This window comes from Lissotriton helveticus, chromosome 6 (assembly GCF_964261635.1).
Source record: "Lissotriton helveticus chromosome 6, aLisHel1.1, whole genome shotgun sequence".
Lineage (NCBI taxonomy): Eukaryota > Metazoa > Chordata > Amphibia > Caudata > Salamandridae > Lissotriton > Lissotriton helveticus.
In genome coordinates, this window is record NC_136067.1 from 465,187,272 (window position 1) to 465,211,645 (window position 24,374).

A 24,374-nucleotide genomic window follows, 5' to 3' on the forward strand; every position below is an offset into this window, starting at 1 on the left:
GGAGTGCAGGTCATCTATGACAGTGGGGAACAAAACCGCCAGCTGAGCAAGGGTAAGGAGAAGGTTGGCCGCAAACAGGTGGATCTTGTGCTCCTGACCCCAAAGGGAGATGTGCCTGATCCACCCAGAGGCCCCCGGGAGGCCTGAATGTGGATGCCCAATGGGTCCACTGCCAGGCAAAGAGCAGTGGTTAGAGCGGGCATCCCTGTCACGTGTCACGACTCAAGGCAATAATGTCTGTGGTCCTCCCATTTACACGAATTTGGTCGGTTGAGCGACGTAAGATCCAATAATTTTGGAGGTTAAAGACTGTCCCAGCCCCACCTTGTGGAGCACCACCTGAAGATATGCCCAGCCCACCCTATCGAATGCCTTCTCTGCGTCAAGCAAGAGAAGACAAGCGGGTATGTCAAGTCTGCGGACCTTCACTACTAGCCCCTTGTCGCTAACAAATAAACCTCACTTGGTCAAGATTGATGAGCCCTGGTAAATACAGGTTGAGGCGTGCTGCAAGGATTTTAGTAAAGTACTGCATGGATTTTGGTAAAAAGTTTTGCGTCCATGTTAAGAATGGCTAAAGGGCGATATGAGGAGTATTGTGTGGGGTCTTTTTCAGCTTTTAAGAAGAGCGAGATTTCTGGCATTGCCATTATGGGGGTGAGTCCTGTGTCCTGTGAAAAGGAGTTAAAGAGGGTCGGGAGATGCTCTTGCAGCTGGAGGAAGAACATGCAATGAAAGAGCAGCGGGATCCCATCGGCCTTGCCTAGGGTAAAAGTGCGGACCGCATTGGGTCTTTCATCTGCATTGATAGGGGCGTCCAGGAGTGCTGCATGTTGCGGGGAGAGGGGCTCCCAGTCACACTCGGTGAGACATGTGTGGAGCTGTGTGGGAGAAGGGTCTTCGTGGTAATACAGTTGCTGATAGTAGGCCCAGAAAGCCTGCAATTTGTCCCCCCTGCCATTACCCAGCCCGCATCAACCACCCGCAGTTTGGCAAAATGGGACTTAGTATGCTGTTGACCTAGTTTACATGCCAGCAGCTTCTACATTTTGTCGTCCCCATCATAGTATTGTTGACGTAAGGACAGAAGGGTACGCTCAGCTCTACCTGTGTGGTGGGCATTCAGTTGACCGCTTAATAGGGCCAGCTGTCACTTGGTGCGGCGGGTGGGAGCTGCCTTATCCAGTAGTCCAGCTGTTTAGTCTCTGCAGTAGTTTTAGCTTTCACTAACTGCACCTCACGCCTGCGTGCAATAGCTGTGGTTGTGATTGTGCCTCTGATTGTAACTTTAAAGACATTCCAAAGTGTATGTCGGGACATTTCAGGCAGGTTGTTGAGTCAAAATTATTCTTCTATGCCCTTGCGTATTTCCACCACATCTATGCATTCACGCCATAAGTGTAGGGGTATGAGCCAGCACGGGCCTAGTCCTGAAAGGCGTAGTGTCTCAGGTGAGGTCCATGTGGGCATAATCAGATATAGAGATATCAGAGATCTCTACAGTGTGAAGACATTGCAGGACAGAAGATGGGGCAAAGGCATAATTAATGTGGGAATAAGAGGTGTGGGCATGGGAGTTGAAGGAATAGTACCTCACTCCAGGGTGCCTATATCACCAAGCATCTATCAGTACATAGCTTGCGATATCGTGTTTAAGATTCGCAGACATAGCGCATGTGTTTTGGAAGGTTGCTGCACTTCTGTCAAAGGAGGGGTATCACACCAGATTGAAATCCCCACAGGCAATGAAGTCTCCTTCTTCCCCCAGTTGCAAAAGGATTATCAAATCCACTTTCATAGGCCCACATTCAAATGAGCCCATCAAGCATCAGCTCTACAACAGCTGGTTCTCCCAGGGCCCAGAAAAAAAACGCTAGCGTGGGAGTGGAGTCCATCCAGGTTCTGTGGGGATTTGAAATCCCAACAGACAATGACGTCTCCTTCTTCCTCCCAGTTGCTCCTGTAGAATATGTCAAATGAAGGTGTCTTGGGAGGTGTTGGAGGTGTATGTGTTGAGCAATGTGAGTGACTGGTACCCCTGTAGTAGCTGAAGAGACAGAAAGCAGCCCTCCTGCTCCCATGTCTCTTTGATTACAGTGGTGTAAAGGGAGGCCTTGCATAAGATACCTACTCCCAGGGTGGTGTAGGCCCAGTGCCGCCTAGGGTATCTGGGGTGTGCCATGCGGTGAAGGTCGGCATTAATCAGATGGGTCTTTTGAAGCATCAAGATGTCAAGGTCTTGCTACAGCATGTAATTCTACAATTGCTTGTTTTTGTTTGGGGAGTTCAGGCCTCGGATGTTTAGAGAAAGTAATTTAAGTCCGCTTAAAGCTAATAGGGGTCAATGGGATCATCAGTGGAGAGGCTGATCCATGCTGGTGACAGGGCTGGGTCACTCATAATATTCTGAAGGAGGGAGGCCATCCCTGTTGCCGGCATCTCATACCCTGGTCAGTTGTAGCCCCTGCAGTAGGAACATCTCTTTGTGGGACCCCATATCCACCCCCCAGAACCCCACACCACCAGGCATGCCCCGCTGTCCCACCCTCCACCCCATGCAGCCGCCAGACTGTACGCACCATATGTCAGTGCTACTTAGAGTCCGACCTGCACGAAAAAACAAAGAAGAACAGGTGACAACAAGAGACCAACTGCTTCTAATTCTGAATTCTTCTATACGTGGATACTGGCGCTGAGGCACTCCAAACCCGCTAGATGAGTCACCCTCTGAAAAAATGAGTCTATGAGGGTCGCCCATCATCAGTCCAAGGGGAAATAAAAGAGTCCATCTTCAGAGCTCCCTGGGACCCCCCGGGCCCACCTCAATCCACAACGGAGGAGCACAGGTAGGATATAGCTACTAGGTCAATTTGAATCCACCTTTGGATTACCGTGCGATCCTTGGGGGCCAGTAGTGTAGCAATAAGGAGAGGAATCTCCGCCATGTGTTCAGAGGGGATTAATTATGTCCTGCTTTGCATCTTGAGAGGAACGACCAACTTGCTGTTTGCTGGCATGACGGTGCAAGATCGAAGTCCATTTGGGCTTGAGATCGTGCCCCATCTGCTCAGGTCAGGGCGGACTGTCACTGGTCGACGGTTCATCTGGCAGCCCTAACAGCGTCTTAGCCTCTGCCAGGGAATGCAGTGAGTGGCGTTTGCCTTCCCATTGGAATAGGAGAGCGAAGGGTTGGCCCCATGTACAGCTTGTCTGTAACAGACTTGAAGTCATGGTGCTTCCAGAGTGTAACTGGGGAGAAGTCTTTGGTAAGGTTGGATCTTGTGGCCCTGAAAAGTGAGTTCAGCCTTATTCCTAGCCGCCTGCGTGATCGCCTCTTTTTCGGTGAAAAAGTGCACCCCGGTCTGAATATCAGGTCCATCGCTCGCTCTTCCCTTTCTCAGAGAGACTCGATGAGCCCGGTCTAGGGAAGAATGGGATGTGTGATCATCTCCCCGGACAGCCTTTAGGAGCTCTGCTGTAAATGTCATAAATTCCGATCCCTCTGCACCCAGTGGGTCACCCCGGCTGTTGTTACGGACCCTTGATTTTGTAAGTCCTCCTGTTTTGGTTTGCAGTTAAAAGTGCTGATCTTCAATCGCGTTGAATGAGCACCAAAGCATTTCCTGGTCTTTAGACCGTGCATTGACAGTTCGCTCCAGGTCATCCACCCTATCTCCGATCTCTGACACCTCTTTTTAAATGTCCCAGAGGCCTGCTTTGAAGTCGTCTCTGAGAGATGAGATATCAGCTCGTATCTCCTGGAGAAAGCGGTCCATATACCCTTGGGTGATTGGGTCTGAGGGCTCTCCACCTGTTGGGGGCATTGAAGGACTCGATGCCACCTCCAATTCTGAAGCTTTACCCCAGAGGGACATTACTGAAGGGTCCTTAGAAGCCTTGGAGCGGCGCATTGCAAGCGAAGGCTTATCAAATTCACTTCTGAAGGCTCACATTCAAATGAGCACACCAGTCATCAGCTCTACAACAGCTGGTTCTCCTCGGGCCCGGACAAAAACTGCTAGGGTGGGAGTGGAGTCCATCCAGGTTCAGCGGGATGCACGCCACTGTGGGTCACGTCACCATTAAGCAAGCCAATATTGGTAAGCAGAGGCCTCCCAGGGAGCCGGAGTCAGCAGCAACTACAGTCAAGCAGAGGCATGCATCACCACCCCCATTCTTGTCACCAGTTCCAGCTGGGGATCACACATCTGGGGCACCACTGCAGTCCCCATTTGTACCACTGGTGATGATGTGGATCACTGCAGGGGTTAAGGTGCTTCAGGCTAGGGGGTCAGGACACTGACAAGCACCAGGAAAGGTGGTCCGTCACTTCACCCATCTCCCAAACCCCCACAAACAAACCAAGACCTTCAATGTGTCCAGTATGCACATCAAAAGATTGCCCACTCAGTGTCCCAACATGCAACCAGCACGTCCCTCTTACTAGGATGAGGCAAGCCATCCCCTTTTTGCAACAAGCCGCTTCACAGGCCTACCACCATGCAGCCTTCCATGCGTCAATGTGACAGGTTATTCTCTTCTGTCCCAGGGTGTCTGTGCAGCTCAATGGACCACATGGGGCTGTCCGCTCTTCCAGTCCCGCAGTTCTGCATGGAGGTGGGGGATGTCTTGGGTTGTTCTCTGCAGGGGATAGAAGCACCAGGGCCCAGTCCAGGCCTATTCTTCCGGTCAGTGCGTCATTAACTCACTCTGCCAGCTGCAGTCGCACCTGTGCCGGGTGCCGCCTCCGTCAATTTCACCAGCATCTGGGGGCCCCCCAGGATGGAAAAGAAACAGATAAATTAGGGATCTCGAAGTGACGCTCACCTGACCGTACGACACAGTATCTAAAATCTGAAAAAATCTTAGAATAGTGCACACAAGGCAGGACAACACTTCTAATCAAACTTCCTAACGCTAGGAGTCCTATACATAGTCAGGCACACGTTAGGTACACAATACAAACAAATTATATTTATAGTTGTTCCCAGTTCATTAGTCATCCAGCTTAATTTTTTAAGAAAAATCCAATTGACACACGAAAAACATATAGTCATCCAAATCTTGGACACCAGAGATCTTCATGTAACCAACAAGTGTTTTGGCGGTATAGCGACTTAATCAGGGCTGTATATGGTAAACCAGGTTCAAAAGGTAAGGACAGCTGTATTAGATGGTCAGTGTGCCACCCAAAAGATATTCTTGCTGTGCTGCTTTGAAGGGTAATATTGGGAGTCGAAATGGTAAAAGTCCGATATTTGTCAATAAGGCTCCCAGTATGTGGGGTAGTCCAGGAGTTTCCAATAGAACGTTAGTAGTAAAATACGGTAGAAGTCCGATATATTAGTAATAGAGACTCCAGTTTAAGGGGCAGTTCAGAAGTACGAGAACAAAAGAGTGAGGGGGGTCCTAGAATTTTTGAGACCTGCATGGATTAGATCCCTAAATACTAACAAATGAACACAAGAAATCCTTGGGTCTAAGAAAAGATCCAGCCTGGAAAAAGAGACAGCAAAGTATGATTTCACTGCATACATAAAGGAGTCCTTTAATTAGGACGTAATCCCATCACCCACCGAGGTGGCATGCTTCATCATTCGCCTATTGACAGGGGCCAAAAGCCCCGCCAATGGCTACAACCCACTCACTGTGATACATAGGGAACACACTCAAAAGTTTCATGCACAATATATACTTTTAGGGTAAGTTATTGTCTATTTCATAGTACACTGTGCTCCACAGAAACTGTTGGGAGAGATGACTTACAGTGGTCACTGACTGGGAGGAGGGAATAAGCAGGAGCAAGATGACTAGACCACCAGAAACTGGATCCTTTTTAATTAAATGGTGTCTTGCAAAAAAATGTGGGATTACTATACTAAATTATTAATCACACTTCTAAAGAGAAAAATTAAGTTTCAAGTGCAAACATCATTAGTCCATCAGTTGCAACTATATGCATCACCAACTTTATTAATTTGTCCAAATAGATTGTCACCCAACATTTGCACATCATAAAAAGCTTTAACACCTTTGCCCCTTAAGTATGAACTACTCATAATGAGTGCATTCGTAGAGGATATACACTTTTTCCCATGTCGTGAGCATATCATTTTTGGGCTAACGTATTATATGTCACAGAAAACGTAACATTCTTACACATGAGAAAAGACACCCAATCAGAGGCATTGCTAGCGCTTGATTGCCCCTCTCGGGGGTGCTGGGGAAAAAGGACGGCGAGCACCTGAAAGAGGTCCGAGAGACACGTGGTATTGTCGCTAATAGTTACCTCGATCATGCAAGTTACATGCACATACATGACACAGTCCTGGGCTAGACAGACCCCATCCCCAAAATAGTGCCGCCTGGGATGGACCGCCCCCACTTAGCTACGCCGCTGAAGGAAAAGCAGAAAGAAACCCAAAACTTACATCAGTTCTACCTACCCTGTATGAGACATCTCACTCATAACATCACAGTTTGCGCAGGACCCTTGTTTCCTGTCCCCTATCTGCCCGTCCATGACCTCAGCAATGTCTGCTGCCCGGTCCGCCACACTGGGTTTGACATTGATTCCCCTGGCTGCACCTTCAAGATACTACAGGTGAGTCCAATGTACCTGATCACTAGACTAACTTGAGTTCTGCAGTTGGGGCAGTACCAGCCCTGCAGTGGAAGTCTTCTCACTCCCCCCAAACCCCCCATGAGAGCTCAGTAGAAGCCATCCCACGTGCCCCTCCCAGGAGAGAGCAGTGGAGCCATCCACTGCCCCAGCCGCAGAAGAACTACATACTCTGGCCCCCCATCCCAAGAGAGAGCAGTGTAACCATCCTACTCCTCCCTCCTGCCAAACAGAGAGCATTTAACACCAACTCAGTGTCGCCTACGGTCACTACAGTGTAGTAGTGTGAGTTTTTAAAGACTGTCAGTGCTCCGAAAGCATTTCAATAAGCTGGAGTGTCAGGCCAGACAATGCAGTAGAATGTGAAAAATGCATTTTTACCTACCCAGGCCAGAAGGGGGATCTGACCCGTGCCCCATTGTAGAGACAGCCTTGACCCTGCAACTGTCACTAGGGACAGCCACATGCCCGCAAAAAATATGTGAAAATCTATAGAATTATATTAATAATTTTTGTGGGGGTAAAGGGCATACTAGGAGGGGACAACCCGCGGAATCTGCAGAAGGAACCGTGGAAATGTATACTAATAAAAGTTTCCCAATGTAATATTAAAATGAATTGCACCCAAGGTGCCACGTTTCAATATTCCTGAAAGTTTAGAAAGCAAAGTCATTGAATGTGAGTCCTGATATCACGATATGTGCATGTCCTCACAAACATCTCTCGTTAGCACATGAGTAATGCCAAGGTCTCTGCACCTTCATATCGCCCGCGCTCTTTTTGTGTGTGTTACTAAGAACACATAGGTGTTGCTTGCCACATTCACTCTTCAGCAGTAAATGTCCACTTCAGCACAGACTTACTTTGCTCAGCTGACGCTGTAATAAAAAACAAGCACTGGCAAAGCCAAAAGGTCTTGCTTATGAGAGCTATTGCTTTGGCAATGCTTTGTAGCCATGCTGTACAGTAGTGCAGATGCTTTGCAGTGTGGCTAAAACTAATTTCAAATGGTGCTAATACACAGCCAGGGCTAATACACTTTTACCTGATAATGCCCCTTAAACTATCTCAACCATCAGATATCCCAATCTTCCCTCACACTGTTCCTTTCTACCTTCAGTCTAGCACTTCTATGCTCAAATGATCGCTCCCCTTTCAACCTAACCTCCTTCACCCAAACTGCACCAAAACAACCTCTCCAACACTAAAACTATCCCATTGTCTCGCTATCCCATACTTTATAGACTACCCCTCCACTCAAACTACTTCCTATTGTCAAAGAACTTTGCCTACATTCAGAGTATATCCACTTACTACCTTCTAGAACAAAGTCACCCCTTCAAACAAACTACCCCTACCTTCATGCGAACTCCACCTTCAAACTACCTCTTCAATTCTGAATCTATCTCCAGTTGTAAACTATTCCCTTCCCACTTCCTCCCCAGCAACGAAGCTACCCTATATTTTGTCACATCCCTTCTGTCCTCTAAATACTTCCAACTTTCAAACTGTACCCACCTCCTACACTGCTCCTATACTCGGCCTCCCAGTATCAACTTACCCTGCGCACTCAGCATGACCCATTTTACCTGAGCAAATCTTCGATGTCACAATGTCAGCCTTAATACACCATGCCCCTTGCCTTTCACTATACCAATGATTTTTAAAACTGGTCGTATTTACTGATACTGAAATTCTCCCTCTCTCATTATTACTTTTTATTATTCCATACATTATAATATATATATGTAACAACATAATGTTGAGTAATCTAATTCTTGTCGCTTAGCACAAAACCCCTTAGAATTCTTGCAAATTGGGTGTAATGAGGTAGGAACCACACCAACAGGCCTAGAACTCCATGCAAAGCTATATTAACTAAACTAAAGCCATAAAAACTAGAGTAGCCCAGTACAAACAACAGACAATGGGAAATTCCAAAATATTTCAAAGCATATTAGGTGTGATATTTGCTAAAATTACAAACAGTGCCAAATTAGGAGGCTGTCTGCATGAAAGAATTGTATTCAAGGGTTTACTCAAAACACAAAACTCATGCAAAGTATTGTTTCTCTGTCTTTGCATAACTGAAAAATCATATTTATTGTCACAAATAACAGAGTTATTTGCATGTGTGTGGCTGATGCCATCACTGTGGCACAATGTGCAGTAAATACAATACAATGCTAATTTTGGTTGTGCAAGACAGACTATTGCGCATAGTGTGAATCTTGGTAAATCTGCTCACAAGTGTACTGAATGTGCTAGATCAATAAATGCATACAAACATAATTACCCCTTCAACACCCAAACTACTCCATACTCCTACTACCTCTGCCTTATATTAACCCATCCTATATTTAAACTATCCAACCTTTAAATTACTCCTTCTACCCTCACATTATATCACCAAAACTCACACACTACACTCCGGTTTAAAAACTGCCTCTTCAGACACACTCTGCTGTCCTACCTTTAAGGTACATTTTCTAGTCTTTAACAACATCCCACCTGTAAAATGCCATTCCCACCTTCAAAACACTGCTCCTTCTCAAACTACAGAGCCTCCTGCTGTACTAACGCACCTCATTCTTCTAAGGATGATGAAAATGCCACAATATTTGAATGTTATGCAAAATAAAAATATGGAAACTGCAACACGCAACAGAAAATTCACAAAGAGCTTTAAAAGTCTACAGAATTTCTGCGAGGTCATCGATTTTATACTCTTTACTCCTTGTGGCCGGCAGGCAGTGGAAGAACAGAAGCTCGAGGAAAGGTGGGTGAGTGATGAGGGAGGTGCCTTAAATTGGAGGGTGGACCACCCTAGTCACTTTGGCCTGTCTGCATACCTGTGCTGAGCGGTCTCGTGTGGCTGGTGCTGCCCGATCGAGGCAGCAAAGTGTCAAAGATCCTTTGGGCCCAGAGTGACGTGACTGTGGCTTGAGGCCTGATTGATGCATTGCCTCGCGGTGGCCCATGCAGACCCGAGGGTTGACTGCACTGAGTGTCGGTAGAGGCGGGACGGCCTGCTGCAAATCCTGTGGCCCTCGGGATGCCCTGTTCCTGCGTCTCATCTTCTGCTGGGCTTTGGTGCCCCCCTGCTGCTCACGGGAGGGGTCAATTCCCACTGACACATTTGAGTCAACTCAGGTGAGGCACCCTTTAGGGTGTGGGGGCGTACTCAGGAATCCATCCAACCCCGGCACACCCTCTCCTTGGCAGCACCGGAAGTAGTCGGCTGCACGTCAGGAGGTGCACGCACTGGAGCTTTTTGCAAGCTGGTCATGTGCGTGCGCAGAGCTTGCACTTCAACCTGCGGGCGGCGGCTGCTCGGCACTGGCCCCTTGCGGCGCCTTTATAATTTATTTGGGGACACTGAGTGTCCCCAAATAAATTATAAAGGCTGCCGCAAGGGGCCAGTGCCGCACGGCTGCCGCCCTGAAAATTGTGCCGCCTGGGGCAGACCGCCCCCACTGCCACCCCCCCCCAGCTATTCCGCTGCACCCAATGGCCATGTTAGATGATTTGCTTTATCATCCTATCATTATTTCAGGCAAGTTGGCTCCCTATGTCTGTTTGCCTGGAGCTGTGATAATAATTTACTTTCTTAGATGATCTCTGCTAGCATTTATCTAAAGAGAAACTCTGTTCTTTAACCACTTCCACGCTAGCGGTTTTCCCGCTGTGCGCTGGATTTTCAAAATCAACATGTTGAGTGACGAGTTCACCTTGTCATCCGCACAGGGTAGGTAAAGCTGATGACGAGCTGAGCTCGCCATCAGCATGGAAGGGGTTAAAACAATTCCAAGCATAGCCTATCTTGGTTTCGCCTCGGAGACTCCAAGAGCACATATGTGTGTGTTATCCCTGTCATTCATAGGAAAGATTAATTAGAGAGCTTGTGACCTGGATCTCTGTCATTCAGTGCAATTTTATAGATTAGAACTGATTGTGATCCGCTGAACAATCTTATTTACATTTTTGGCCAGATTGAAGCTGCTGGCCACACCAAAATTGCCTAAAGAGTGCTTCTGAGCAGTGTAAATGTATACAATATGAGAAAACAGATGATGGACTTTTCATTTGTGAAGCCATGAAGTGGACATATAGGGGCACATTTACACGTCCTTTGTTCTGCCAGTGCATCACTTTTATGACCTCCTGAGGCGCAGAGTTCAGAGCGATATCTATGAGGTCATACAAAGTCACTTTGTTTGACTTGTCATGGCCTCATAAATATGATGTAAGGCAATGCAGCACAAATCGATGCATTGTCTGACATTGTGGCAGATCAGCATTCCATGGGCACTGCAGTGTGTTTTTCCGTTAAACACCCATGGGTTTTGACACATTCTAAGATTAATAAGGATCTGTAAAACTGTAACATTTATAAATATATGTATTTCTCTTTTTTTCCTCTTTCTTTCTGTGCTGCATTTTGCAACACACATAGAAAGAGGAAACCACCTCCAAGGATGTTTTTTGTGCAGAAAGGCGCTCCTTTCTGCACAAAACAATCCTGCCAACAATGCAGACACGCTTGCAACAAATTGTGCACCAGCGCTGGCTGAAGGGACATGAATGTACAATATCTTGTAAATATTGTGTAATTCAGCCCTTTTGAATTGGGGTAAGGCAGCACACTAAAAAGTCTTGCGACACTGCCCTATGCCAATTCATTGGAACTGAGGGCCCTGGTCTTTTTGTTGCCTGGTGGTTCTTAATTTGTAGCAGATGTGCTAGAGTCTGGTGTTGTGAAGCTGAATGGGATATCTATGTTGGATGGAAGTATAAACCAGAGGCCCATACTGACATGGATCTACAACAGTAACCATAATGTTAGTTATGAGCAGCATCTTTGCCCTCTCCAAATAATGCACGATTTCCAGTACCGTTTCCTTAACCAAAAAAGGTATGTGTGGCATAGTGTGAAAAGGTTGCTTTAGAGGACTGGAGTGTATCAATTGCGAGTATGCGCATTGCTAATCATAGCCAAGGTAATCCTACCATCCCAGCATATAATTTCTTTGAGTCCTTATCAATTCTAGACATGCATGACTGACGGTGGCACCAGCACGCTACCCTTGGGTGCAGAATTATGCATACTGACAAGGGGTAAAAAAGCTCCATTATTCCTGCCCACTCCAGTAGTCTCCACTGTTAGCATCTAAAAGAGATGGCATAACCCCTTGCAGAAGTGTGGCTCACTGGTTAGAGGAGGCAGACCCTGATGCAGAGGTCAGGCCGGGACCAGGGTTCAATTCCTGACGCGGCAGGGTCTTGAGCCCAAAATGTCCACGGACTCGATAATTCTCGCCTCGGTGCCTACTCGAATCATGGGTTCACACTCTGCAGCTCTGGGCAATAGCTTGCTTAATCTCCACTACGGCCCCCCTGCGGCGGGATGCCTGGTCTTCACCTTGGGGATACCCAGTAGGGGTAATCTCGCAGGGAAAGCCAGGACGGGTTCCCAAAGCAAGCGCTAAGAGACCTGTCGGTGATTTGGCGCTATATAAATCGAAATTAACATAACATAACATGACATCATCTCTCCAGACAAACTAGTGTCATGCAGATCATGTCAATCTTTGCGGACAGGTGACCTGGATCCTTCCACAACACCTCCTTGCCCCCCAGTCACATCACAGGTGGATTCTGCTTATTCTGGCCCTTTGTTTATGTTTGCTGGCCCATTGAGTATCATCTCTTGGATTTTTGCATGCATTAAGCACAATTTGATAGACCCAGACCAGATGCAATACCTAGAAGACTTTGATGTCTGCATGTTCCAAGAATCCTGGGCCACAGAATCTTACCACAAACAAGGTTATACCACCTACCATGCTAATGCCCTACTCTTTACCCACTGAAGGGCCTCTCGGGGGTTATTGATATGGATAGAAAAACACCTAAATCTCTATATTTCAAACTTGGACATAGTCTCCCTAAACATTCTGGGTTTAAGAATTACTCTTCCCAAGGGGAGTTGCAAATACTTGCACAATGTGCATTGCAAGCCTAGAAGCAGGAACATGAAATCTCTGACTCTAGACATCTTGCAACAGTCTGTTTGCTTAATAGTTCCTAGCAACCAGATAGTGATACAGTGTGAACTCAATGTACATTTCAAACCCACACATGGCCATGACAAAATTTTAGAAGGAACAGTATTGTTCAAAAATTGATTATGTATGAATGTATGTATTTGGTATTTGTTAAGCGTGTATATTACCCATAGGTCTCATAGCACTAGCTGATAATCAGAAAACCAGAAGAGGTGGAGCGATAGAACTAAAATAGCCAGGTTTTGAGGGCTTTGCAGAATTTCTTGTGATCGGTTTCCAATCGGAGATGTAGAGGCAATGTGTTCCATATTTCAGGAGCAATTCTGGAAAAGGATCTGCCACCGTTCCTTACTGTGTTGACCTTCGGTACAGTTAGGAGTTGTTTACTGGTGGAGCTAAGGGTTCTAACTGGTTGGTGTTTTATCAGTTTCTTTGCTAGATGTTGTGGCCCTTTACTGTTAAGTGTGTTGTGTACCAGACAGTAGAGTTTGAAGTTGATCCTCTTTCTGATGGGGACCCAGTGGAAGGTATTCAGACTGGGCGCTGATGGAGAGCGGGGGGGAGGTTTAGGACCAGCCTGGCCACAGTGTTCTGCAGGACCTGAAGCTTTGTCAGATGCTCTTCATTTATGGATGAAAGTAGCACATTTCTGTAGTCCAAGCGGATAATGATTAGTCCATGTACGCGGGCCATGCAAGAGGAAAAGAGATTCCATTTGAAGATTTTTCTAAGATTGCGCATTAGACCGTAGCTGGTATGAACTACATAATTAATGTGATCCGACATGGAGAGTTTGTTGTCTATTATCACTCCAAGATTGAGAGCTGCTGTATTGGGTGGGGGGCAGGGTCCCAGAGAGGACGGCCACCAGTCATTGGTCCATAGTTTCTGTGCATCACCAAAGAGCATGATTTCTGTATTACTACCGTTGTCTAATAGGTGGTTATTTATCATCCAGTCATTTATGGCCGTCATGCATTGTTTGAATTTGTGTTTAGTGCCGGTGGGATCAGGTCTGAGGGTGATTAGTAATTGCGTGTCATCAGTGTATGACACTGTTTCAAAACCATAGGATCTGATCATCTTAGCCAAGGGCGACACATATAAGTTAAAAAGTGTGGGGCTTAGAATGGATCCCTGTGGGACTCCCTTATCGATCGTCTGGCTCTTGAAGGAGAAAATCTCCTATTTGGACCTTGGAACACCAATCCGTCAGTTAGCTCTGGAGCCATTTCAGTGGGGACCTTCAACACCAAACTCTGTAGGCGCTCCAAAAGGATGCCATGTGAGATGGTGTCGAAAGTAGCCAATAGGTCAAGTAAGATCAGGATAGCAGATTGTATTGTGTCGAGAGAAAACCTGAAGTTGTCTACTATCTCTAGTAAGGCAGTTTCGGTGCTGTGGAAGGCCCGAAACCCCCATTGGGACGGGTCTAACAGATTCTTGCTTTCTGGTTATTTAGATAGTTGGTTGTTGACCGGTGATTCCATGATTTTACCAAACAGGGGTGGGAGAGATATTGGTCGGTAATTAGAAAGTTGTTTAGGATCGGCTGTCAGCTTTTTTACGATAGGTCTGACTATGGCCTCGTTCCAGTGTGAAGGTACAGTGGATTGAAATAGTGAGAGATTGAAAATTTCAGTCAGATTGGAGAGAAGGGCAGGTCCAATTTTACCTAAAATATGGGAAGAGGCAGGGTCGGAGTGTGAGCCGGATTTAATCCTGCTTAGACTGGCGCATACTCCTTCCTCTGTGACTGCGTGAAATTCTCTGAGAGAGTTTGTGTCCAAAGGAGGAATCTCAGTATGTCTCTGTTTTGGTGGTGTATCGGTTGGCTGGGGTAAGAGTTTGTGAATGTCATTTATCTTATTTTCAAAAAACAATGAGAGGGAGTTGACCCACTCTGGGGAAGCAGGAGGGGGGTTGGTGAATTCCTTCACGATCTTGTACTGCTCTTTATAAGAGTTGGAGGCCTGATTTAGTCTATTTCCTAGGTAGAATTCTTTAGCTGTGGCTATATGATCCATATAATGCTGGTGTGATCTTTTGTAGTGCTGTCTGTCTGTTGTATTTTTGTATGCCTCCATTTACATTCTGCCTTCCTGATGGCGAGTTTATACATTTTTATGTCTGGTGAAAGTTTGCTTAGACATTTAGTTTTTTTCCTAGGAGCGATTGTGTCTAGGGTCGTGCTAATGGCTAGCTCAAGACATTTGGCTGCCTTGTTTGCGTTGTCCAGCGTTGTCCAGCTCTGAAGGAGAAAGGGGGGCAAAGTTTGCTGAAAAAGATTCTAAGTTTTCTTATTCCATAGCCTTTTTAGCTTAGATGCTTTTGTGGTTTGTGGTTGAGTCAATATTCCGAGTATATGGAACCTTATTACATAGTGGTCAGACCATAGGACTGGAAGTAGTTGGCGATCTTTACATAGGGGGAGTATGTGGATAGTAGGTCTACGGTGTGACCAGCTACGTGGGTGGGACCTATCAACAGTTGGTTTAAGCCTAATGTATTTAGGCTGGTGGTAACATCATGTGTAGGAGAATCAGATCTGCGTGATAATTAAAATCCCCTAAAAGGAGGAAGTTATCGGTGGCACAATTGTCTCTATTAGATTGTTATTGAAGAGAGCTTTGTTTCCAGGGGGCCTGTAGACAATTGCACCTTTCCAGGACTCCTTGCTGGTGCTCTCTATTGTGAAGATACATATTGTTAGATCTGGGGGTCTCTAGTTGGCAGAGGTAGGTACCTCTGTCCAAATAGGGACCCTTGCTTCTAGTCAGGGTAAGGAGGATACACTCTTTAGATAACCCGTGCTCACCCCCTTGGTAGCTTGGCAAGAGCAGCCAGGCTTATCAAAGGCAATGTGTAAAGTATTTGTACCAACACTCACAGTAACACAGTGAAAACACCACACATGGACTCCACAACAGTTTAGAAAAATCAAAGTATTTAATCTAAACTAAACAAGACCAAAACAACAAAAATTCAACATACACAGTTCAAGAATATGGTTTCAAAAGAATTCCTAAGGTTGGGTTAAAATAATCCACAGTTGCGTTTTAGCCAACAGTACCTTTAGATGCGACAAAAGTTCCAAGTGAAAGCTGTAGCGGTGAAAAGCCTGAGACCCTGGGGAGGCGAGGCGACAACCCCGCTAGATGTAGCGCGCGTGTTTCGGTGACTCCACTCTGTATGGGGAGGAATGTGATACCTTGCGTGGATTCCGGAGTGCAGGTTTTGGTGGAAGCGGCTCACAAAAGTTACGATGTGGCGATCTTCGGGGTGGCTACGATCTCCGGTGCTGCTATGATGCGCGGCTCAGCGTCGATCTTCTCGTCTCGCGGCCCCTCGATGCGATGGCTCTGCGACGACTCTTGCAGCGACGTGATGCGGTCCGCAAGCAAGCGGTGGGACGATCTCACCCAGTGACGACAGGCTCTGCGACGATACTCGCAGCAATGGTAATCTTCCCGCACTGGTCTGGTGCGTCCAGCAAGCGAAGGATGCGACGACTCTGGGAACGGCAAAAGGCGCTGCAATGATCTCGGCCTTCGCGGCGGTGGGAATTTCCTCGCACTGATGGGGATGCGCTCCGCAAGCAAGCGTTGCGTTAAAACTTGCAGAAAGTCTTTAAAATCTTGGTTTCCCGCTTCCCAACACAGGTACAACTTCCAGGGGCACCACAACTGGCTAAAGCACTCTGGGAAGGACAGAACTCTCTCAGCAGAGTTCAGGGAAGCTGGGGGTGAAGTCCTTTTGTTCCTGGGACTTCTTAACAGGGAGCCAACTCTTCTTCAGGCCCTTGAAGATTCCTTCAAGCAAGGGGACTCAGCACAAAGCAAAGTCCTTCCCCTCTCCTTGACAGCAAAGTAACAGTAGGTCAGTCCAGCAAAGCAACAGCAGGACAGTCTTCCTTCTTCAGTCGTCCTGCTTTCTCCTTGGCAGAGGTTCTATCTTGATTCCAGGAGGATCTAATTTTCTGTAGTTAGGGGTCCTGTACTTATACCCGTAAAAGTCTTTGTTCCAATTGTGCAGGAGGGCTCTGAGCCCGGTCTAAACCAGTTCTGGGTGTTCCTTGAGCACACTGTTTTCCTGGCTTCTCCTTTCCTTTCAGAGAGAGGGACAGGGTCTTCAGCCGCCCAGCAGGAGGTGGAGCCAGCATTGCGGCAGGCAGATACAGCCCTATTCAGGCCAAGGTGCTATCCCCTTCCACCACTCAAGATGCAGATGCAAACATTCAGTCTAGGGCTGACTCATCGAGCCTCCTGGGGGCTCCCCAGCCCCTGTCACTCTCAAACCAGACAGTCAATTCACAAACATGCCAAGGCACACAAAAAGGTCAGACAAGAGAACAGTCACTTTCTAAAAGTTCTGTTCTCAAACACAGGATTTGAAAACCACCTTTCCTAATAGATGTGTTATTAAATTCTGAGTTCAGGAATACCAGCCTTTTATGTCCTATCTTGCTCCTATGGGAAGATATGCAGGTAACCACTGTAGCCAGGAAACCCTCATGATAGCCTATGGGCAAGATAGCCTCACAACAGTGAAAAATGAAAATGGCTGTAATTCACTACCAGAGCATGTCACCTGCACTAGTACTTCCTCTAACTTTCACATACACTGCACCCTGCCCATGGGGGTAACTTGGGCCTTCCATAAGGTATACAACCATTACCACGCAACTTTTACAACGACCTACCATTACCACGCATTTTTTACAACGCAGATCCATTACAACGAAATACCATTACAACGCATGTATTTACAACGCAGGTACCTTTACAACGCATACCATTACAACGTAAGTATTGGTAAGTATATAATTTTATTAAAAATATTATAATTTTGGGTTTTTGGGTAAAGGGGTATTTTTAGGGTTTAGGGTCAGTTTTGGGTTTTTGGGTAAAGGGGTATTTTTAGGGTTTAGGGTCAGTTTTGGGTTTTTGGGTAAAGGGGTATTTTTAGGGTTTAGGGTCAGTTTTGGGTAAAGGGGTATTTTTAGGGTTGAGGGTCAGTTTTGGGTTTTTGGGTAAAGGGGTATTTTTAGGGTTCATGGTCAGTTTTGGGTTTTTGGGTAAAGGGGTATTTTTAGGGTTCAGGGTCAGTGTTGGGTTTTTGGGTAAAGGGGTATTTTTAGGGTTCAGGGTCAGTTTTGGGTTTTTGGGTAAAGGGGTATTTTTAGGGTTCAGGGTCAGTTTTGGGTGTTTGGGTAAAGGGGTATTTTTAGGGTTTAGGGTCAGTTTTGGGTTTTTGGGTAAAGGGGTATTTTTAGGGTTCAGGGTCAGTTTTTAGTTTTTGGGTAAAGGGGTATTTTTAGGGTTCAGGGTCAGTTTTTAGTTTTTGGGTAAAGGGGTATTTTTAGGGTTCAGGGTCAGTTTTTAGTTTTTGGGTAAAGGGGTATTTTTAGGGTTCAGGGTCACTTTTGGGTTTTTGGGTAAAGGGGTATTTTTAGGGTTCAGGGTCAGTTTTGGGTTTTTGGGTAAAGGGGTATTTTTAGGGTTTAGGGTCAGTTTTGGGTTTTTGGGTAAAGGGGTATTTTTAGGGTTTAGGGTCAGTTTTGAGTTTTTGGGTAAAGGGATATTTTTAAGATTAAGGGTCAGTTTTGGGTTTTTGGGTAAAGGGGTACAGGGTAAAAATTAAATACAATTAAATTTAAATTACATTAAAATAAAGTAATTACATTAAATTAAATTTAATTAATTAAATTAAAAAAACTAATTAAATTAAATTAAATTATATTAATTTTAATTAATTTACATTAAAAAAAATATTTTAAACTTACCAATACTTACGATGTAATTGTATGCGTTGTAAAGGTACCAGCGTTGTAAATACATGCGTTGTAATGGTACTGCGTTGTAATGGATCCTGCGTTGTAAAAATTGCGTGGTAATGGTAGTCCACCAGCTGATCCGCGCCGCCAAGAAAACTGCATTCAAGGACCGGCTGGACAACAACGCACACAACTGCAAAGAACTCTTCAACATCGTGAAAGAGCTATCCAACCCCAGCGCAGGAAACAACGACATCACCCCATCGCAAGACCTCTGCAACTCCCTCGCGTCATACTTCCACAACAAGATCGCGGACATACACAACAGCTTCAACAACCAACCAACGTACACCAAGACCGAACAACCACCCCCCACCACCACCCTCCACGCCTGGACCCCGATCAGCACCGAAGACACCATCCGCACGATGAACTCCATCCACTCCGGATCACCGACCGACCCCTGCCCTCACCACGTCTTCAACAAGGCCGACGCTGTCATCGCACCCCACCTGCGAGACATCATCAACACATCCTTCGACACCGCCACCTTCCCTGAGAGCTGGAAGCACGCCGAACTCAGCGCTCTACTCAAGAAACCCACAGCGGACCCCACCGAACTCAAGAACTACCGCCCAATCTCGCTCCTACCGTTTCCAGCCAAAGTCATCGAGAAGACCGTCAACAAGCAGATGGCCGCCTTCCTCGAGACGAATGGATCCCTCGACCCCTCACAGTCCGGCTTCCGAGCCAATCACAGCACCGAGACCGCCCTCATAGCCGCCACCGATGACATCCGAGCCCTGATGGACAACGGAGAAACAGTGGCCCTCATCCTCCTAGACCTCTCCGCGGCATTCGACACTGTCTGCCACCGCACCCTACTACAGCGCCTCAGCAACTTCGGAATCCAGGACAAGGCACTGGAATGGATCATCTCCTTCCTCGACGGAAGAACACAGAGAGTCCGCCTACCACCGTACAAATCAGAGGCCACCGAAGTCATCTGCGGCGTCCCCCAAGGATCCTCACTGAGCCCCACGCTGTTCAACGTCTACATGAGCCCCCTCGCGGCCATCGCACGCAAACACAACCTCAGCATAATCTCCTACGCCGACGACACCCAGCTGATCCTCTCCCTGACCAACGACCCCGCCGCCGCCAGAGCCAACCTGCACGAAGGGATGAAAGAGGTAGCCGAGTGGATGACGACCAGCCGCCTGAAACTGAACTCGGACAAGACGGAGGTCCTCATCCTGGGCTCTTCACCCCCCGCCTGGGACGACTCCTGGTGGCCCCCCGCCCTGGGCACCGCACCCAAACCGACAGACCATGCACGCAACCTGGGCTTCATCCTGGACTCCTCCCTCTCCATGACCAGGCAAGTCAACGCCGTCTCCTCGTTGTGCTTCAACATCCTACGCATGCTACGGAAGATCTTCTGGTGGATCCCCACCGAGACCAGGAAGACCGTCACCCAGGCCCTCGTCACCAGCCGACTGGACTACGGCAACGCCCTCCACGCCGGTACCACCGCCAAGCTCCAGAAGAGACTCCAGCGGATCCAGAACGCCTCAGCCAGACTCATCCTCGACATCCCGCTAACCAGCCACATCTCCGGACACCTGAGAGACCTTCACTGGCTCCCCGTCAACAAAAGAATCACCTTCCGCCTCCTCACCCACGCACACAAAGCCCTACACGACCAAGGCCCAAGCTACCTCAACAGCCGAATCAACTTCTACGCTCCCAAACGCCACCTCCGATCAGCCAACCACGCCCTCGCCGCCGTCCCCCGCATCCGAAGAGCGACTACAGGAGGAAGGTCCTTCTCCTACCTGGCCGCCAAGACCTGGAACTCCCTCCCGGCCGACCTGCGCCTGACCCAAGACCATCTCTCCTTCAGGAAGAAGCTGAAGACCTGGCTGTTCGAGCAGTAGCGGCACCCCCCCTCCCCCAGCGCCTTGAGACCCTACGGGTATGTAGTGCGCTCTATAAATGTCATTGATTGATTGATTGATTGATAGTCGTGGTAAAAGTATGCATTGTAACGTCATACATCCTTCCATAAGGGTGACCAATGTGTACAGAAAGGGAAGGGTTAGGCCTGGTCAGTGGGGACATTGACCAGCAGGACTTGGCAGTTCACAGAATGCACCCAGGCACTGCGGTGGCAGGCCTGAGACACTATTTTAGGGCTACTCATATGGGTGGCACAATCAGTGCTGCAGGCCCACTAGTAGCATTTGTATCACCAGCCCTGGCACACTCATTGCACTTTACTCGGGACCTATTGGTGATACAAATATGCCAATCATGGATAACCAATTAAAATAACAATTTACACAGGGAGCACTTGCACTTTGAAACTGATCAGCAGTGGCAAAGTGCCCAAAGCATCTAAACCAGCAAAAACTAAATCCAGCACAGCATCAAAAATACAGGAGACAGAGGCAAAAAGACTGGGGAAACCACGCCAAAGGTGCCAGGTCTAACACATATTCTGCCTGGAAGGACTCTACGGTGTGTATATTAGTGTTTGCTGTGAAGGAAATTGCTATCCCGTCACCTCTCTTATCTTTTCTATCCAGCCTGGTCAGGTAGTAGTCGTGGGGGAGGGTTACGGAAAGGTCGGGTACTGAAGATTTGTGGAGCCATGTCTCTTCTAAGAGGGATATGAGGGATATGCTGCACAACTTTGCATAGACTTCAGTGAGGAAAGTGCTCATTAACCCTTATGTCTTAAATTATGTTGCCATGGCCCTAAATCCCTTCCTATAGTTTGCTTCTCTACCTACAGCCCCAACACTGGTGAATAACTGCAGGTACATTAATTAATTAATTAAGTAATTAATTGTGGGTTTCTAAAGCGCTAGAATCGACTCCCGAAGGAGTATCTCTGCGCTGTAGACCGCTGGGGAACACGTCCTGGCTTTCCCTGTGAGATGGTCCCTACTGGGTATCTCCAAGGTGAAACTAGGCATCCCCGGCGTATGTGGGGGGCCGTTGTGGAGATGAGGCAAGCTAATGCCCAGAGTTGCCGAGTGTGATCCCTGGTTAAAGTAGGCACTGAGGCGAGAATTATCGAGTCCGCTGACCCTGGTCCACAACCCTGCCGCGTCGGGGATAGAACCCTGGTCCCGGGCCGTCCTCTGCTTCCGGGTCTGCCGCCTCTAACCAGTGAGCCACACCACTCCACATTACATGGCCTGCTGAGCTAAATAATCAAGGAACCCTCTCAGATATATACAGCCTTCACAAAGGCTGAAAGCTCCATCCTACCATCTCTATGGGCTCCCATCACAGATGTACACATTGAAATGGCAATAGCCTTCAAATTGATGGTGACCAGGTGCCCTGCAAGAAAACAACACCAAAGACAAACAAAGTTATATGTAATCCATGAAACAAAAAAACGCGCCACAATGCCAAAGAGGCTTTATTAAATTCTTTAAAAAAGAATAATTTGCAAGAGGTAAGTGCTCTAAGAGGCCTTCATATGAAGATAATTAGGGAAGCTCAGTCATCCTTTGAGGAAGCATGCTGGGGGGACCTAGTGATGCCTGCCAAAATGGGGGATAATTCCCTCTTTTGGAAAATAATCGCCGATGGGAGTAGGATTCTAGACTGCTATATAAACCCAGGGGCCTGGGTGGATCACTTCTCCCGTTTATATTAGCAGCCCCTGATGGACACCCAGGCACTAGCAACTCCTTTTTATTAATCACATTAGTCCAGATCCATATTTTAGGCCTGAGGAGACTAGGTTAGCCATTCTCTCAATTAAACCGGTCAAGGCCCCAGGTCCAGGTAAAATTCCTGGAGATTTGTTCTGTTGTGACTTCGCTGCCTGGGTTCCCTATGTCAGTTGGTTGACAAATACTGTGCAGCAGGAGCCCCTATCCCTGACACTTGGAAAGGGGAAGAACACATACCCATCTTTAAAAAGGGAAAGCGAGGAAACCCACCAAACTTCCAACCAATTAGCCTACTAGACTCGCTGCAGAAAACCTATGCTTGACAATGGTTAAGTAAACTTAACAATTGGATTGAGGGACTAGAGATTGTGTCAACATACCAAGCAGGGTTTAGGCCAAAAGTAAGCACTATTGACCAAGTGCTAAGGCTGCTTATCATCCTCTGGAAATATACAAGACTCAGAGAGGGACACATATATATTGCATTTTTTTTACCTCAGAGCAGCCTTCATCCTGGTTCACAGGGGGCTGCTCTGGGCATCTTTAAAGGATCTAGGGGTCCCAGATTTCCTCCTTGCCCATATAATAAGTCTCCACCAGAGCAACTATACCCAATTCCATTGGGGAACAGGAGGGCAATTAAAAGACAGAATTCTGGTTGCCGGGGTGTTGGACTTGGGCCTTGTGGCAGGTTCACCCCTGAACTTTTTGCCTTAAATTATAGTGATTTCTGTCCTTTGCGCACTTTGACACTGTGGCGCAGTGTAAAGTGCGTGCTCTCCCTGAGTGCGTGTGTGAGATTGGCCTGCCCTCCCATAGGAATGCATGGGGAATGTCTGTGTCCCTGGTAGTTCCTGGTGCGTGAGGTGTGCATGGTCAAGTTTGGTATGTGTGAACTCGGGGGAGTGAATGCTGCGAGATGGTGTATGCAGCATGTATGTGTCTAGAAGGGAAGCGCCATTTCTAGACATGGCTGTACGTGTGCTGTGAGGGTGCTGGCGTGTGATTGGCTGGAGCTGGCTGGGATGCCAGGCTCCAGGAAGTCTGTGTGGGTCTGCCCCGGTGGTGAGTGGGAGATTAGCATGAGTGATGTGTGGGAGGAGTGTACCTGTGTCCTGGATGGGCTGGGTTTTCCCCACACAATGCTGGCTCCGCCCCCCTGTGGTGTGACTGATGACCCAAGCCCTGCCAGTGAATAGAATGGGTGGTTGGGCCATCAAGAGTGCTCCAGAACCAGCTGCGACTGGTTCCGCCCCCACCCTGCCCTTAGACAAAGGGAAAAGGTGTATAAAAGAGGGGCTGTGACCCCATGAAAATGTTCTTGTTTGCTGCTTGAATCTGCCAGGGGCGTGCTGCTGCTTGGGCCCAGGGGGAAGGCTTGCCTCCCCTGGGCCCTGCCCAGCCCCTGGACTTCTGAAGAGCTTTGCTGGACTTTGGTCCCTTATAGCGCTTGGGAGCGCTGTTTATTCCCCTCTAGCGCTGTGCTTGGACTTTTGCTGGACTTGTGTTCCCCTGAGGCGCCTGGAGGCCCTTTGTCCTGTCTAGTGGTGCTGGGAGCGCTTGACTGGTGGCTTCTAGCGCCTGGAAGCGCTTGTGTGCTGTCCCTAGCGCATTGGAGCGCTTTGTGTCCTGCTAGCGCTGTGAGCGCTTTATTTTTCATGCCTGGGCAGAGCGCTGTCGTTTTCCCTCTGAGGGAAGCGCTCCTGCCCCTCTGGTGCCCCAGAGTGCTTCGTTGCACTTTCTTCTTAAATACGGGTGCCACCCCGTTTATTTAATTAATTGGCGAGTGCCCACCTCGCTGGGTTGGTTTTAATTAATCTCGAGGGTGCCACCCCTCGCTATGCCCCGAGAAATCACCGCCGCAGCCGCGGGCAAAACCAGGAAGTCAGGCAGCATCGCGCCTGACTGTAGGCGGGACTTCCGGTTTGCCGGAGGAAGTCCCGCCCGCCGCCGCGCTGTGATTGGCCAGCGCGCCCGGAAGAGGAGTTTGGCCCGGAGCCTTGCAGCTCCCCCTTGAGCCCCGGTCCCGAGATGGGGGACCGGGTGAAGATGAAGAGAGAGCGGGCGGGACTCCCATGAGGTAAGGGAGAGCCCCGCTCGCTGCCAGAGCATGTCCGCCGAGGCCCCCGTGAGCGAGGGAGAGCCCCGGCAGACTGCTGCCCGACAACTGAGTCCCCCGCCGCCTCCGGAGAGCAGCCGGTGAGTAGGGC